The sequence below is a fragment of the Ursus maritimus genome, unplaced genomic scaffold (assembly GCF_017311325.1).
Source record: "Ursus maritimus isolate PB19 unplaced genomic scaffold, ASM1731132v1 scaffold_19, whole genome shotgun sequence".
Taxonomy (NCBI): domain Eukaryota; kingdom Metazoa; phylum Chordata; class Mammalia; order Carnivora; family Ursidae; genus Ursus; species Ursus maritimus.
In genome coordinates this window covers 54,210,718-54,224,845 of record NW_024424341.1, presented here as the reverse complement: position 1 = coordinate 54,224,845, position 14,128 = coordinate 54,210,718, and the positions used below count along the sequence as shown (strand labels likewise).

Sequence of the window (14,128 nt, the reverse complement as noted above, 5' to 3'; positions counted from 1 at the left end):
ATCAGCTTCCCAGGGCTGCCGTAACAAAGTGCCATAAAGTAGGTAGTTTGAAATGGGAATTTATTGTCTCTGTTCTAAAGGCTACAAAGTCTGAAATCAAGGTGTGAGCAGGACCTTGCTCTCTGAAAGCAGAGACAGAATCCTTTCTTGCCTCTTCCTAGCTTCCGACAGGTAGCTTTCCTTGGCTTGCAGCTGCATAATTCCAATCTCTGTCTTCATGTTCACATGGCCTTCTTCCTTTGCCTCTGACTTCACGCGGCCATCTTCTATAAGGACACCAGTCATATCGGATTAGAGGTGCACCTTATTCCAATATGACTTCATCTTAACTAATTACGTCTGCAACACTATTTCCCAATAAGGTCACATTCTGAAGTCCTGGGGATTAGACTTCAACATGTCTTTTTTTTTGGGGGGGGCACAATTCAATTCATAGCAAATGCCAAAAGACAATGGAATAACATGTTTAAAGCACCAAAAGGAAAAAGAACTTGTTACCCTAGAATTCTACATCAGCAGTAACAGCCTCAGAAATGAAAGTGAACAAAGGGAAAAATAGATAAGCTGGACTTCGTTAAAATTAAAAAAGGTTTGTGCTCAAAGCATAGCACAAAGAAAGTGAAAAGAGCACACAGAATGCAAGAAAATATTTGCAAACCATAGATCTGATGAGAGACTTGTATCTAAAATATATAAAGAGCTCTTACAATTCAATAATAAAAAGAGGACCCAATTTTAAAATGGACAAAGGATCTGAGTAGACGTTTCTCCAAAAACATATGCACGTGTCCAATAAGCTGATGACAAGATGCTCAAAATCACCAGTCACTAGGAAAATGCAAGTCAAAACCACAATGAGATACCATTTCAACCCCCTAGGATGGCTATAATTAAAAGGACAGATAGTAGCAAGCGTTGGCAGGCATGTAGAGAATTCTAAGTCATAGAGATGAGCCACTCAGGAGTTCTTAATCCACAGAAACTAGAGATAGAAATGATTACTCTTGATTTAAGCCTGTAAATTTTGGGGCGATTTCTTACACAGCAATAGATAACACACACGGTAATCTCAAACATCATATCCCTAAATATATTAAATGAAATGAAAATAAACACTCCAATGAAAGGAAAACATTGTCAAACTGGATTAAAAACGAGATCTTATGATATACTTCTTACGTTTTTGTTTTGGTTTTTTAAGATTTTATTTTTAAGTCATCTCCACACCCAACATGAGGCTCAAACTCACAACCCCGAGATCAAGAGTCACATGCTCTTCTGACTGAGCCAGCCAGTGCCCCTATACTTCTTATGTGAAAAAAACATTTTTTTTTTTAAATTAAGTAGTCTCTATGCCCAAAGCGGGGCTCAAACTCACAACCCTGAGATCAAGAGTTGCATGCTCCACTGACTGAGCCAGCCAGGCACCCCCGTTCTTTTTACCTTAAATACAAAATCACAGATGAATTTAGAGTAAAAGAAAGGGAAAATACATACAATGCAAATACTAAATAAAAGAAAGAAAGCTGGTGTGGCCATATTAATATCAGACAAAGTAGACTTTAGATAGAAGTATTACAAGAGTTAAGAGGGACATATCAAAATTTAAAATGATGAGGAACGTAGAAGAATCTTAAACTTGCACGCACCTAATAACGTATCTTAAAAGCATAAAGCAAAAAAAAAAAAAAAACATAAAGCAAAAGTTGACAGAACTAAAAGGAGTAGATAAATTCACAGTCATAATTGGATATTTTAACATGCTTCGTGCAGTAACTGATAAGACAAGCAAAAAAAGTCAGAAAAAAATATAGGTTTGAGCATTGCAATTAATCACTACATCCAATAACCGCAAAATACACATTTTTTCCCAAGTGGATATAGCCCTTTAAGGTAGCTCCTGCTTTCCAGTTTCACAAGAAAGGAACCTGGAAGTCACCACTCCATCTTAACACCAAATAAAAAGCTGAACAGACTGAAAAGTTGACAACTCTACTAGGATCCTTAAGAGAGGTGAGGACACGGGACAAACCACTGCCCCCAGGTTTGGACAGACTGACCGGCGAATACAGAGAATAACTTACCAGGGCCGACTCGTGGACAGAAACTGCTGTGGGAACCGGGGTCGGGGCAGGAAAACCAGAACACTCATTGATAAACTTCAGGAGGCTCCATGTGGACAATTCTGAGAGGCAAAAACCCCAGGGGGCCCCAGTCCTTGGGGAACCCCACGATTTTATGAGGTTTGCCTCCAGGAGCTCAAGGGGGTTCCCAGAGTAAATATTACAGAAAAATCCACTTGTGATTCTGACGGGAAGAGGAGAAAAAGGACTATTTTGAAATTCAGCAGAGCACTCTGTTCTTAACGAGGCTCTCACCCCGAGGAGAAACTAGTTAACGGGAACCTAACTCACCGACGGGGAGGGACATCCCCACTTCCAGCCCATTCCAGCTGTCCTCCCCTGCTTAAGAGGGAGGGGAGAAAAAAACAAACACTTGGGAAGCTCGAAGTCTAGTGCCACAGCTCGCTAATCACAGGACTAGAATGCTTCCTCTCCCCCCAACACCTCCGACATTTCTTCTTGGATTTTTTCTTAGGATTTCCGTCTCTCTGCTGACATTGCCCATCTGTTCTTGCATGCTGTCTACTTTATCCATTACAGCCCTTAGCATATGAATCATAGTGGTTTTAAATTCCCAGTCTGGTAATTCCAACATCCCTGCCATGTCTGCTTCTGATCAAATTGGTTTTTTTTTTTTTCCTTTTGGTAAATGCCTTGTAAGTTTTTCCTGAGAGCCAGACATGGTGTCCTGGGTAAAAGGAACTAAATGGATCTTTAGTAACGTGTGTTGCCAATAGATCCACCTGTATTAATTTCAGACAGAGCGGACTTCAAAGCAAGGAAAGTTATCGGGGATAAAGAAGGGCATTACATATGCCCCATTTGCCAAAATACACCGTATTCCGGGTCACCGATCAAGCCTTTAAAAATTTTAAGGGATAGGGACGCCTGGCTGGCTCTGTTGGTAGAGCATGAAACTCTTGATCTCGGGGGTTGTGAGTTCAACCCTGCGCAGGGTGTAGAAATTACTTAAAAATAAAAAATCTTTAAAATAAATAAATACAAGGTTAATATACTCAACAAATCCCTTGAATATTAACCACTTCATGTCAATGCATTTGAAAATTCAGATGAAGTAGATAATTCTTTTTTTTTTTTAAGATTTTATTTATTTATTTGATAGAGATAGAGACAGCCAGCGAGAGAGGGAACACAAGCAGGGGAAGGGGAGAGGAAGAAGCAGGCTCCTAGCAGAGGAGCCTGATGTGGGGCTCGATCCCAGAACGCCGGGATCACGCCCTGAGCCGAAGGCAGACGCTTAACGACTGCACCACCCAGGCGCCCCGAAGTAGATAATTCTTTGAAAAATAAAACTTAACCACAACCGACCCAAGGAAAAATAGGAAATCTGAATCGTCTATATCTATTAAAGAAATTTAACTCCAAATTAACTTTCCCACAAAAATCTGGGCCTGGGTGGTCTCACTGGTGAAATCTTCCAGACACTTAACCAATAACCGATCTCACAGAGGCTCTTCTAGGGAATCGAGGAAACAGGGAACACTTCTCTGGTGATTTTGTACTGGGTCAACTGGGCTGGGCTGCACCCACCTTTCTGAGAATCCGTTTTCCCTTGTGGTTCAAGGTCAGAGCAGGCCACAGAGAAAACCACATGAAAACTCAACGGAGGAAGGGAAGTTTGGTCACTGCTTCTGAGTGGTGGTTCTATTCAGATGTGGCAAGAGACAAATATGAATGTGCCAGTGGGTTCCAGCTCACTCTTGCTCTCCGCTGTAGTGAGACACAGACAGACAAAGGCACAGGACCTTGTGACCTGTTCCCCTCATGCTCTGTTCATCTCAACTTTCTGCCCTGCTGACCAACGGTGACCCCAGGCCCACCACCGGATGCAGAGGCAACAGCCTTCTGGAGACTTCCTCATCAGCTGTCCTTCGTGATCCCACTCCAGCAGCAAGATATGCCAGCTTCCCAGATTTTCCAGAAAGCTCTGGCTTGTGCACTTGTGCCAGTGATTCAAGAGGGCTGGTTGGTGATTTTCCACTTCTCCCTCAACTCCCCTCTCTGGACCTTCTTTCCCCACCATCATCCGCAATTGTGTAAGATCTTATTCCAATAATAAAGCCCTGATTCCACAAAATTCACAGTGTTTTTCAACTTCAAAACAGTTCTGCTTCAAAGACGTTCATGTCACAGAGCACAAAGAAGCGACGAGAAGTGCCGTAGATTAAAGGAGGCTAAAGAAACAGGACAACTCAGTGCGATGTGTGATCCCGGATTGGAACCCGGACAGGAAAAAACAAGGCTAAAAAAGACATTTTTGAGACACTTGGACATTTTTGAATATAGACTGTGTATTAAAAATAGTACATGTCTCGGAGCCTGGCTGATTCAGTTGGTGGAGCCGGTGACTCTTGATCTCAGGGCTGTAGGTTCGAGCCCCACGTTGGGTGTAGAGATTACTTAAAAATAAAATCTTAAAAAAAAATACATGTCCATGATAAATTTCCTAAATTCCATCACTGCCTTGTTGTCTTTAGGATAATGTCTTTGTTCTTAGGAATTACTCGCTAAAGCATTTAGACGTCTCAACTTACTTTCAAATGGGTCATTCTTCCCCCTCCTCCTCACATATGCACAGAGAGAGATAAAAGCAAGTTAAGCAAATATTAATGAGCAGTAAATCTAGATGAATAGTATATGGATACTGGTCTTCAAACTATAAAGTTAAAAATAGCCCCACCTGTTCCAGAGATGCTGGGCCTCCTTTCTGTTCTTTGAAGGTATCTGGCTCGACTCTGCTCCCCGGCCCCATGGCTCCGTTCGCACAGGTGGGTCTTCACAGTATATTCCTGGAAGGGGCGTTGCAAAGTGGGAGAATAAACGCACGTTGTTTTGTTAGCTAGCTTTTGTCAAATTTCTCCCCACGAAGGTCATCATTTGGCATGCCCCACCAGCAATGCATGAGAGTGTGTTTTCCAGCTTATGACTTTTTGCCAATTTTATAGGGGAGAAAGGCTACTTCAGAGAAGTTTCAATTGGCATTGTTTTTATTTTTTTTATTTTTAAAGATTTTATTCATTTATTTGACAGAGAGAGCCAGCGAGAGAGGGAACACAAGCAGGGGGAGTGGGAGAGGAAGAAGCAGGCTCCCAGAGGAGGAGCCTGATACGGGGCTCGATCCAAGGACCCTGGGATCACGCCCTGAGCCGAAGGCAGACGCTTAACAACTGCGCCACCCAGGCGCCCCGGCATTGTTTTTATTAGGAGCAAAGTTGAGCATCTTTCCATATAATTAACGACCATTCACACCTGTTTCTCTGTGAACCGTCTGTTCACTTCTTTAGCACATTTTAAAACCTGGACTTATGGGTTTTTTCTTATATATTAAGGAGATAAACATTTGGTGTGTGATGTGAGTTGTAAAAATTTGTTTCTGAGATTGTCACGTTTTTACTTTGCTTATGGGATCACATTTTCTTAACCAATTTCTAAATCTTGCTTAAGAAGTTTTGTTTATAAATTTGATTTTACTGCCCGTGAATTTTCCCCAGCATTTTATTATGAAGATTTTCAAACACACAGGAAAGTTAAAAGAAGTGTACAGCGAACACCCACGTGTCTGCCACTTAGATTCTATTACTAACACTTTACCATTTTTGTCTTCTCATGTTTCTATCCACTCTATGCATCCTTCTATCCATCCGTTAATTCGCCTAACTTTTCAATGCACTTCAAAGTAAGTTGCAGCCATCAATACACTTGGTGTGGTGGGGGTCTCTATTTGAAAAATTATTTTTATTGAGATACAATTCACCTACCTTAAAATTCACCCTCTAAGTGTGTACAATTCACCGATTTTCAAAATATTCACAAGGTTTTGCAAGCATCCCCACTACAATTTTAGATCTATATGTAATTTTGTTTTTCTCCAAATGCCTATCTGGTGGTCTGAACACCATATGTTAAAAGCTCCATCTTTCTGTCAGAGGCTGAGATGTCCCAGTTGTCACTAAGTGCCCAGGTGTTCGGGGGTCTAGTTCTGTTCCACTGGCCTGCTTGTCCCTCTGTTCCCACGTGTGTGGGACTTCTTTGCTTAACAGCAGCCCTGGCCCTGGGTGGGGGAGGGGAGACACGTGGCCACACCTCTTCAAGGGCTTGAAAGAACTTTGCGTTTTACGAGCTCGTTCACCGAGCTTCACACTTTACTCCCAGCGACTGAGAGAAACCAAATGGACAAGAGAAGGAGCAGCAGGAAACTCTGGGAAAGAGAGGTACCAGGGGCCAGGAACAGCCCACCCTTGGGTCCCTCTGTCTCCTTCTCTCTTCTCTCCCCAGCCCAAGATGGGGGCCTTCCCTCCTCTGGACATCTCCCCCGCTGCTGCTGCTGCTGCTGCTGCTGCTTCTTCTTCTTCTTCTTTTTTTTTAAAGATTTTATTTATTTATTTGACAGAGAGAGAGAGAGAGACAGCCAGCGAGAGAGGGAACACAAGCAGGGGGAGTGGGAGAGGAAGAAGCAGGCTCATAGCAGAGGAGCCTGATGTGGGGCTCGATCCCATAACGCCGGGATCACGCCCTGAGTCGAAGGCAGACGCCTAACGACTGTGCCACCCAGGCGCCCCATCTCCCCCACTTCTGAGGACTACCGGAGCTGGGCCAGGGAATGTCCAGCTCTCTGCACATGGCTGCCCACGAAGGCACCTGCACAGTGTGGCTGAGGCACCCAGAGGTTTGGGAGGTAAGACCGAGTGTGTCCCACATCTGCAGAGCAGTCTTCGGAATATGACCAGACACATGCAGACCGTACTGCATGTGTCTGGTCAGGAAGGGGGTAAAGAAAAGAAAAGAACTCCTGTCCCCGCCCGCCCAAGCTCCCAGACCCTCTCAGATTCCCAGAATCCCACCCACCTGCGGCGCTGCCCCTGGGTCTCAGAGCTCCCCCGAGACCACGCCCCAATGGGCGGTCTCGCGGGGCCACGCTCCGAAGCCACGCCCCTGCGAGAAACCACCGCTTCTGAGAGCGGCGCCACCGAAGCCCTGCCGAGTTACACCGCCCTCTCTGAAACATCCCCCGTCCCAAGCCCCTGAGCCTCCACCGTCCTCAAGCTCCTACCCCTGCCAGAGCCCCTCCCCTTCTGAGCTGCCCACTCTGGCTAGGCACCTGCAGGGTGACCCCCGAGAGGAGCACTCTGCGCCCACTGCCACCGAGAAGCTTCACGTAAAGGCCTGAGGACGAAGGAGACGCCGGGTCCCAGGACCACAGCGTTCCCTGCCCAGACTCCTCCAGCCTGCTCCTGCCCAGCGCCGTCCTTGATTCTAGAACACTGCCTGGCTCCAGAAAGCCCCCAGACTCAGGACCCAAGTCCTCAACACCTGAATGTTTGTGTGTTCTAAGCCCTATCCCTGTTCCCATACACCTACCCAACATTTTAGTTGGGCCAGTCTCACGGCTTGACCCCTAGCCTCCTGTTTCTCTTTAAACAAACAAACAAACAAACAAACAAACAAACAAACGGAACCTGTCCTATTCACTGGACTGTGCCCCAGATGTCTGTCTGACCTATTAGTAGTCCCAGACGCAGGTGGCACTTTAAACACACACACACACACACACACACACACACACACACACAACTCTCTCTCTCCCTCTCTCTCTCTCTCTCTCACAACTTTGCACCATAACTTTCAATGCCAGAACAAAGGGCTATAGTGGGAGATTTCAACATGGCAGGACAGCCCCTACCGGGTCTGTGGGGTCTGAGTACATTGCCAACAATATAATAGGGGTTCCTGTCAATTGTTGAAGACATCTTGGTGATGATGTCTTTGCCCCTGGAGGAGGAAATCTTAGTTGGAAGATGGTCACCACCAGTGGGGACGAGAGGACCGGGGTGATTCCCGCACCTCAACCCCTTAGCACCTCCCTACTGTTGAGTCAGAGGGACAGGGAAGAGCTGGAACTGTGGATGGGACAGCTGGGGAACAGAAAAGCCTAGAGGTTGGGTCGGGGAGGATCCAGATTGGAAGAGAAAGAGACTGCGTCTTACCTGATGCCCATTTGGGGCAGGACAGTTCTAGTCACGAGTAGAAGAGGCGGGAGCAGCGCATCTTTCCCTTTCCAACCTCTTCACCTGCCCCTCCTCCTCAAGGTCGCTCCCATCTCTCTACTCCCCTAGGACAATCTCCTCCACGCCAGGCCCAGCGTTGGGGGATGCCGGCTGGGGACCCCGCAGAGTGGCCAGAGCTCCGCTGTCCTTAAACACCATCCCTCCCAGCCCAGTTTCACTTGGACCACTGACATCATGTTGCAGTTTATAATATCCACGAGTCTCTGGGGAAGGAGATAGAACCAACCAGTCCTTCCCTTCACTAGCCCTGCCACACTCCCATTTTCTTATTTCCTAGCTTACTTTTCTTTGAACATGGAACACGTTTTCTAAAAAGTAGCAGCTGCTAGAATATAAAATGCACACACCCTTTGACCCATCCAAAACTCCACTTCTGGAAATTTATGGCTTTCCAAGATACACGTGCGGGAAATGAATATGTCCAAAGATGTTGGTTGCAGCACTATTTGTAGTCACACATAACAGGAAACATCCTGAATGTTCATCAATGGAGGAATGACTAAATAAATACAGTGTAGCCAGTGGATGGATGGATTACTGTGCAGCCTGTACAAAGGGTGGGTCTGCGGTTTATTCTGCTCAGAACCATCCCCAAGATACATGCATACTGGTAAAAGGCACGTGCAGAACAGCAAGCTGCGTGCCCTCCAGATTTTATACATATATATATGCACACATATATATAGTGTACATTATACACATATAATATATGCATATATTATATATATGCTATTTATACGTATATGTATATATAATGTATATTCTAAAGATTTTGTGCATATTATGCATGTTATTGATGCATATTTATACATATACATATTTATACACATATATATGTATAAATACCATGTCACATATGTCATGCATATATAACATGTAATGTGCAACATATACTATTACATATATAATGTATATTATATGTATATATGTTGTGTTATATGTATATGTATACATACATATACTTATGCACACATGTATAACATGTGTGTATAATATATAACATGTAATTTATACCATTACATATATTTCATACATATATACTATTACATATTATATACATACTTCCATGTGCATAGAGAAGAAAACCTACCACATTTTTAATTGGGGGGTCACTTTTGGTGAATGCGATGGAGAAAGAAGGGAGATTTTCACCTTCGTTTCATAAAATTCTCTTTCTGGATTTCTTGATGTATAAACTTTTTTTTCTTTTTAAGATTTTATTTATTTATTTGACGGAGAGAGACACAGCCAGCGAGAGAGGGAACACAAGCAGGGGAGTGGGAGAGGAAGAAGCAGGCTCCCAGCGGAGCAGGGAGTCCGATGCGGGGCTCGATCCCAGGACGCTGCGATCACGCCCCGGGCTGAAGGCAAATGCTTAACGACGAGCCACCCAGGCGCCCCTGATGTATTAACTTTTTATAAAACCATCCCCCCCACACACCAAAGTGCACAAATCTTTAACGTAAAAAATTGAGCACAAATCCTTAAGCTCTCGCCATACGAAGACTTAAGGTAGTGACAGTTTGCCAGATTCTTCCCCTCCTGCAAGTCGTCCCCCAGGCCTCCTCTCTGGTTTTCCACTGTCCTGACCTCCAACGTGCTCTGGAATAGTTCTGTCCAGTTCTGAACTTCATGTAAGTGGGCTCACACTTTTATCTCTGGCTTCCTCTGTTAAACGTGATGTTTCTAAGATTCATCCACGCTGGGTGCGCAGAAGGTCATCCCTGCTCATCGGTGTAATTTTCCGTTGTGTGAATGCAGCACGCTTTATTTAGCTATCCAACTATCGATTGAGTTGTGTCCGCTTTGGGGCTGTCACAAATGATTTATCTAGGAGCACTCTCGTGTCTTTTGGAGCCCACGTGCACTCACAGACAACCAGGAGTGACATGGAGTGATCACAGAGTAGGCGTATCTCCAGTCTTAGGAGGTACTTGCCAGGTTCCTCGATCCCGCACATTTATATGCCCACTAGCGAAGCTTAAGAATTCCGGATGTTCCGGGGCGCCTGGGTGGCACAGCGGTTAAGCGTCTGCCTTTGGCTCAGGGCATGATCCTGGCGTTATGGGATCAAGCCCCACATCAGGCTCCTCCACTGGGACCCTGCTTCTTCCTCTCCCACTCCCCCTGCTTGTGTTCCCTCTCTCACTGGCTGTCTCTATCTCTGTCAAATAAATAAATAAAATCTTTAAAAAAAAAAAATTCCGGATGTTCCACATCCCCGACTGCACTTGATATGGTCAATAATCTCAGGGTGAACCATTTTAGGGGCTGTGTAGCTGCGTCTCGCTCCGGTTATAATTTGTATAATTTCCCACTAAGAGTAAGGTCGAGAGGCAACTGGGTGGCTCAGTCCGTTAGGTGTCTGACTCAGGTCATGGTCTAGGGGTGCAGGGATTGAGCCCTGCATGGGGCCCTGCACTAGGTGTGGAGCCCGGTTAGCATTTTCTCTCTCCCTCTCCCTCTGCCCACCCCCACCCTGCTCGCGCATGCACTCTCTCTCTCTCTAAAGAAAAAAATAAGGTTGAAAACATTTCATATGTTTACTGGTCACTTGGATTTCCTCTTTCATAGAGTGCTTATTCAAATCTGGTTCCCATTTTTTAACTGGGTTGTTTGCATTTTATTTTTATTTATTTATTTATTTTTAAAGATTATTTATTTATTTTGCTATAGAGACAGTCAGTGAGAGAGGGAACACAGCAGGGGGAGTGGGAGAGGAAGAAGCAGGCTCCTAGCAGAAGAGCCTGATGTGGGGCTCGATCCCAGAACGCCGGGATCACGCCCTGAGCCGAAGGCAGACGCTTAACGACTGCGCCACCCAGGCGCCCCTGCATTTTATTTTTATTTTTATAATGTTTTAAAAAGATTTTATTGCGGCTCCTGGGTGGCTCAGTCGGTTAAGAGTCTGCCTTCGGCTCAGGTCATGATCCCAGGGTCCTGGGATCAAGCCCTGCATTGGGCTCCCTGCTCCGCTGGGAGCCTGCTTCTTCCTCTCCCACTCCCCCTGCTTGTGTTCCCTCTCTCGCTGGCTCTCTCTCTCTGTCAAATAAATAAATAAAATGTTTAAAAAAATAAAAAATAAAAAGATTTTATTTATTTGTGAGGGAGAGAGAGAGAGCAAGCATGAGCAGAGGGAGGGGCAGAGGGAGAGGGAGAAGCAGGCTTCCTGCTCCAATGCGGGACTGGATCAGGACCCTGGAATCGCGAACTCAGCTGAACGCTGACGATTACCCGATTAACCGATTAACCGACTGAGCCATTCAGGCATCCTGGCTTGTTTGCATTTTAAAAAGATACAGCTAGGGGCGCTTGGGTGGCTCAGACTGTTAACTGTCTGCCTTTGGCTCAGGTCATGATCCCAGAGTCCTGGGAGAGAACCCACATCGTGCTCCCCCAGCTCGGTGGAAAGCCTGCTTCTCCCTCTCCCTCTGCCAGCCACTCCCCCTGCTTGTGCTCTCTCTGTCAAATAAATAAATAAATAAATAAATAAATAAATAAATAAATAAATAAACTCTTAAAAAAAAAAGACGTATTTATTGGGATGCCTGGTTGGCTTAGTTCGTGGGGCATGCAACTCTTAATCTCAGGGTCATGAGTTCGAGCCCCATGTTGGGCATGGAGCTTACTCAATTAAAAAAAGATCTATCTATCTATCTATCATCTATCTATTTCTAAATACAAGCTTTTTGTGGGTCGTGTATGCTGCAAATATCCTCCTTTGTGGCTTATGCTTTTTGTTTTCTGTTTAAGAAATCTGTCCCAAATGCAATTATGTGAGGTGATGGTGGTGTTAACTAACCGTACTGGGGTAATCCTTTTGCAATATATACATATCTCAAACCATCATGCTGTACAACGTACATAATATCACATGTCAGTTATATCTCAATGAAGGTGGGGAAAAAATCTTTCTCCACACCATGAAGACATTGTTCTAAGTTACATAGAAGTTTTTATGCCTCACCAGTCTGACTTCATATTTAGATCCATAATCCAAGGAGAAATGATTTCTCTGTATGGTGTGAGGTAGGAACAATTTTCCCATTTTCCCATATGCACATAGCCACTTGGTTTATTTTTAAATTTTATTTATTTATTTATTTATTTATTTATTTATTTATTTATTTTTGAGAGAGTACATGTGAGCAGGGGGGGCAGGGAGGGTCAGAGGGAGAGAGAGAGAGTCCCAAGCAGGCTCCACGCTCAGCATGGAGTCCAATGTGGGGCTCAATCTCATGACCCTGAGAGATGATCTGAGCTGAAATCAAGAGTCAGACTCTTAACCGACTGCTCCGCCCAGGTGCCCCACTTGGTATATTGAAAGATAATCTCCCTGCCACCCCCACTAACCTGTAATGTAATCTTGTCATAATTTCAGTGTCCGTATCTGTGAGCATCTACTTCTGAACCCTATTCTGTTCCACTTGGTCTGTTCCTCTGTTGTTGCACCAACAGCACATTGTCTTATATAGCTTTGCAATAATTCTTGCTATCCAGTAGAGTTTCTCTTCAAGATGTTCTTGGCCATTCACATTACTACGTAAGTTTTACAATCAGCTCGTCAATTTACGCAAAAGCATTGGCTTGGATCTTGTTGCGGATTGCACTGACTTTGGTGAGAGTTCCTTTATAACACTGAACCTGCCAACTGATGTGTGTGGTCTACACTAGAGAGATACAAAGTATATTCCCCTTTAATTTAGGTCTTTAAAAGTTTCCCTTAGTCAAGTTTTATGGCTTTCTGTAAGGAAAGGAGGTCATACAGATTTTCCTTCTGATTAATTTCTATAGATACACATATTCATATATATATATGTATATATATTTAAATTCTATTTATCTGTTTATTTATTTAGAGAGAGCACAAGCAGCGGGAGGGGCAGAGGGAGAGGGAGGGAGAGAATCTTAAGCAGGTCTCCTCGCTGAATGTGGAGCCTGACGCAGGGCTCCATCTCAGGACCCTCAAATCACCACCTGAGTGGAAATCAAGAGTTGGGTGCTTAACCAACTGAGCCACCCAGGTGCCCCTAATTCCTAGATATTTGACATCTCTTCCAGCTATCATAAATCTGATCTATAAAAAATACTTTTTAATGGTTCATTGCAGGTATGTAAATATAAAATCCACTAAATTGATCACTAAATTCTTCTGGATTTTCCACACATATGGTCTTGTCATCTGCAAATAATGACAGCTGTATTTCTTCCTTTCCTTAGCCTCATAAATTTGATTTACTTTTTTACTTTATTCCACTGGCTAGGACCTGCCATAAAACGGTCTAGAAGAGATCGTCGCAGAAATCCTGTATTGTTCCTAATCTCATAGAAAAAGCGCTCAATGTGTCACCATTAGGTATGATGCTAGTTGAGGTTTTTTGGAGACTATTCACCAGGTTAGGTAGTTTCCTTCTATTCCTAGTTTGCTTCTTAAAAAATAATGAAGGTACAGGACACCTGGGGGGCTCAGTCACTTAAGCATCTGCCTTCGGCTCAGGTCATGGTCCCGGGGTCCTGGGATCGAGCCCCGCATCGGGCTCCCTGCTCAGCAGGGAATCTACTTCTCTCTCTCCCTCTGCCTGCAGCTCCCCCTGCTTGTGCTCTCACTCTCTGACAAATAAATAAATAAATAACTTAAAAATAGTAAAAAAAAGAAAAAAGGATCTCAAATCAACAACTTAACTATAACTTAAGGAGCCAGACGAAGAAGAACAAATTAAATTCAAAGCTAAGGGAAGAAAATGAAAAATAAAGATTAGAGCAGAGAAAAAGAGAGAAGAGAAAAATAATAAATCAGTAAAACCAAAAGTCGGTTCTTTGAAAAGATTAACAAAATTATGCTTTTCTATATTGACTAAGAAAAAAAAAAGAGAAAACACTGAAATCACTAAACTCGGAGATGAAGACGGGACATTGCTA

The 14,128-nt window shown here is 44.1% G+C and overlaps 1 protein-coding gene across 3 annotated transcripts in view; it reads right to left on the bottom strand.

The window, feature by feature from the left end:
• The window catches only part of BLOC1S3 (biogenesis of lysosomal organelles complex 1 subunit 3), a 43,039-nt gene that overhangs the window by 10,502 nt on the left and 18,409 nt on the right, over positions 1 to 14,128 (bottom strand). For 2 of the 3 annotated variants that reach the window (XR_005835775.1, XR_005835776.1), the window contains exon 1: positions 2,085 to 2,584. The gene's annotated coding sequence lies outside the window, so the exon portion shown is untranslated. Of the gene's footprint in view, positions 1 to 2,084; positions 2,585 to 4,824; positions 4,934 to 14,128 lie in introns of those variants that run through there. The other variant, XR_566762.2, reaches the window with a different exon arrangement.